Below are 4,078 nucleotides of genomic sequence, written 5' to 3'. Positions count from 1 at the left end.
TGTTACACTGTCAGCAAGCTGACTATCTCACTGAAAGACTTCTTTTAGCAGATTTTTTAGTGGTAGGTTAAGTCAGGACTATTAGCAAAAGTAGTATGACATTCCTTATTTATCTGACAACATGTTTGGATGTTAGTTTTGCTGGATATAAATTTATTTGGATACTTTGAGATGCCATGCAGGGTTTTTAACTGTTGCTTCTCTACAGATGGTTCTTTCCCGTTTTCAACTTTTTGCTTTACTTTTTGTTCTTCACGATGTGATGCAATCAGGTGAAGACTTCTTTGTGCTTTTCCACTTGGAGTTTATGAGGACTCTTTTATTTTCAATTAAAGCAAATGCTTTGCTTTATGCAGAGCAACCTAGCATATATATATAAAACACTGTAATGTCATACTATTATATACATTGGCCTGATGCATTTTTAAACAGAAAAGAAAAAAAAACTCAGATTATAGAGCCCTCCCCCAAAACAAATTTCTTTTTAAAAAGATCAGTTTTCTTCAGGGGGCCAATGTGATACATGTGATCAGTGGCCAGTCATGTCTCATTTCCAGTGCACTAGTGGCTACTAGGACTAAAAAGAAAGCCCAGCTTTGGGTTTCTGAACCCCAAATTGATGCTTTTCATTCAAATAAGAGGAGTGCTCCGCCAATGCGTCTTGGCATTTCTCCCTCCCTGTCTCTTCTTGAGATTGTTTGCAGCTGGTGGGCTTGATCTACTCCACAAACTCCAAGCCTCCCACTTTTTTCTCTTTCTTCTTTGTTTTTCAGGGTAAGAGTTCATCTACCTGAAAACTCACTAAAATTTAGGAACTTCAAGTCTGCTCCTGACCCCTCTCAATCAGAGTTTCTCTTTGCCATGAAAAAAATTTCAACTCTAGACTTTTCCATGTGGTTTTTCAAAACTCTTATTTCTTTATTGATATTTCTACTTCTCCAGTCATTTTCATAATATTTTCCTTAAATTCTTTAAACATGGTTTTGTTCAATTTTTTTCAACATATTTCAAATAGCAGCTTTCATATGTTTGCTGAATCCAGCATCTGGAGCACTCAAAGACAGTTGCCATGGATTTTCTCAGAAAGGCGCACAGTTGGTCTTCTTGTATAATTTGTGAAGGGGCAGTTTCCTAGGTCCGGCCATCTCAGGAACAAGTTCCATCTTTCTGGCAAGGTCAAAACTGAGTTTATATTCCCAGGCCCTGGAACCCAACTGCTATTGTGCTTCTTCAGGTATTTTCATGTTTGTTAACTAGTAAAGGATGTAAAGAGGCAAGTTGCCATTATCCATCATCTAAGTTAAGGCACACAAGTTGTAAATGTGTTGCCTGCCTTGACCTAATGCTTGCCCACTCCTTTGTTCCCTTATCACTCTAAATTCCAGGCCAATGTCCAAAAGAAGACATGACTACAAAGAACCAAGCCAAGGGTCCTGAAACCAGGAGACCTGGAAAGACCCGGTCAACCCTTGCTTAACCCCTTGTGTCAATGCAACAACAGCCCACACCCCATGCCTGTTCCCATCCTTTAAAATGTCATATAATCTCCCTTTAGGGATGCAGTTCATATCCCAAAATGGCTGCCTCCCTGTGTGAGCAGAAAATAAAGTTTACATTCTAAGCTTCTGTCTCTGAAAGGAGTTTTCTCAGCTTCCACCCTAAACACAACAGTTCACAAGTTTTTGTTAAGATGTGGATATAGAGGAATATTAATTCAGAACGTGGTTATTCTGGTAGGAGAGCACATCCAAACACCTTCTAGGTCTGTGTGATCTGGCTGGAATACAAACATGCCTTTAATCCAGGAGACAGGCAAGCAGATCTGTGAGCTCAAGGCTAGCTTGAAATAGAACACGTTTCAGGTAAAGAAAAGCTTAGGTCCAGATGTGGTGGTACATGCATTTAATCTCAAGCAATAAAGGTAAAGTTAGTTTGTAGAAGGAAGCACCCATTGTTTGACATTGATGTCTAATTGAGTGGCAGAAACAGTGACGAATCAGAGAATGAAAGGATACACCCAACTCTCACAAGAAGAGAGAGGAAAGGGAAGCTACTCAATGGACAAAGCAGATAGAGAGAAGTCAGATTTACCGGGACAATAATAGATTGTAGAGAGAAAACAAGCTAGACACAGGTGAAGACAGAATGAGCCAGAGAATGAAAAGGAGCCAGAAGACTAGGGCAGGTTGCTGGAGTTAGTTTGAGGCCAACCAGAGTAATTCAGAGGCCGAGAGAAAAGCCAGGTTGAATAAGTCAGCTGGGAAAGGAGTTTGAGCCAAAACAGCTGAGTTGAACCAGCCAGCCCGAGATGCTTCTTTTCTACTGGTGAACTCCTCCTCATGCCTTCTCTCTCTCCCCCTCCTCTTCCTTCTTCTCTTTCTTCTGTCCATGCTTCCATTGGAAGTCCAGCCTTCCTCTGCCCAGTGATTGGCCGTTCTGCTTTTTATGAACAAATTAGAGATAATTGGGGAGCATTCTTTATACAACATTGATACAAGAGATTATACAATAATCATGGCAATGCCCATGTTCTGATTGTAACCTGATCTTGGGACACAAAAATCAGCCATCTAAATACAAACTAAATAAGACTAAACAATAAATAGAAGGCACAGGCAAAGTCAAGAAAAGTTCCATATACCCCTACAATTTCACTTGGGCTGACATGGTTTTTGTCTGTTCATTTGTTTGACCGACTTTCTTACATTTTAGTTGTTTTGTTTTGGGTTTTTTTTTCCCCTCCACTTTTTTTCTCCTTTGTTCAGGTATCTTCAGAGCAGCTCAGGACTACTCAGTAGTGGCTTCAACCCACTTAGTGATGTGTACTGTGTGAGCTGCGGACCAGTCCTCAGTGGCTGGCTGGACAAGCCAGTGTTCAGTAGGGAACTGCTGGATGGATACAGAGGGCATCAGACTAGTCAGCCAGCTCTGGCTGAGTATCAATGAACTCAGGAGCTGGCAATTCCATTCACCCTGGAATTCCTCCTTGGTCACAGCCTTGTCTGCAGAAGCCTGCTCCTCCTTCTCAGTTTCCTCTGGGTTCCTGTTGAAGTAAAAACCAGACATAATATCTCATGGTGCTCAATAAGATAGTGCCATGTATTCGGAGTACTTCCTAGGCCAGCATCCGCCACATCAGACTCAAGGAGTGAGCTCCTTGTTGTTGCATGGGATAGCAATGTCCACAGAGCACAGAGGAGAATCTGTGTTGCGCAGAGCAATGGTGGCAGGTTGAAGTAAGAGGCCTCTGTGAGGGGCTGGTGGTCAGCCCTGGGATCAGTCACCACTAGTAGCCATGGCTCCCTGAAGGCTGCTTGGATCTGCTTAGTAAAGGTCCCACGTGGAAAGCATCCAGCAATGGGATTGCCTCCTGTGGTAGCAATGAACTTCAGCACAGCTTGCTGGCCAGGAGGAGATGATGCCGACATCAGCAGGTGCTCAATGGCAATGATAGCCTGAGCTGCAAGCAACAGCTTCTGCCAGGTCCTCTTCAGGTTTATGATGGAGAAACAATCACTCTTCCTTTTGAAGATGTACTGCTCCATCTGGAAGTCAGGGCTGGTGCCTCTTAAGTGGGTTCCTGGGGCAAGGAATTTGAGGACACTCTCCTCCTTCATCTATGTAAGTTTCCCTTTAAGATACGATGGGAATCAAGAACAACTCCACAGGGACTGTCCCCGGGCAGCGGGCAGCGTGGAAAGCTTGGCTGAGTTTCTTGATTTGTTGCTCAACGATTCCATTCTATTTGTTTTGAGAGAAGGGGCTCTATCGACCACTTCACTTCCATGACAATTAGTTTCAGCTACATGTGTTCCCAAAGAAAAACAGTTATTTTAGAGCATTTGGATATGAAGAGGTGGTAAAAATTAAGGTTAAATTTAGCAAAACTACAATAGTGTGACCTTGACATTTTACTCTCAGAAACCAAAAGTGTTCTTCAATAGGCATGAGCTTATGCTCAAGATCTGAATCTTTGATTTGAAAAAATAAAAATAAAAAAATAAGTCTACTTGTCCAAACAGAAAGAGTTTCATATTTTCCAAGCAGGAAGTATTTAATTTAGCAACAAGCATATACA

The 4,078-nt window shown here is 42.0% G+C and overlaps 1 pseudogene; it reads right to left on the bottom strand.

Moving 5' to 3' along the window:
• Window positions 1-2,750: 2,750 nt before the first annotated feature.
• On the bottom strand, window positions 2,751-3,653 carry LOC129685619 (40S ribosomal protein SA-like; annotated as a pseudogene).
• Between the last annotated feature and the right edge of the window lie 425 nt (window positions 3,654-4,078).

Source organism: Psammomys obesus, unplaced genomic scaffold (genome assembly GCF_907164565.1).
Source record: "Psammomys obesus unplaced genomic scaffold, mPsaObe1.curated_primary_1811, whole genome shotgun sequence".
Lineage (NCBI taxonomy): Eukaryota > Metazoa > Chordata > Mammalia > Rodentia > Muridae > Psammomys > Psammomys obesus.
The sequence above is the reverse complement of the archived record's forward strand: the minus strand, read 5'-3'. Positions and strand labels throughout refer to the sequence as shown.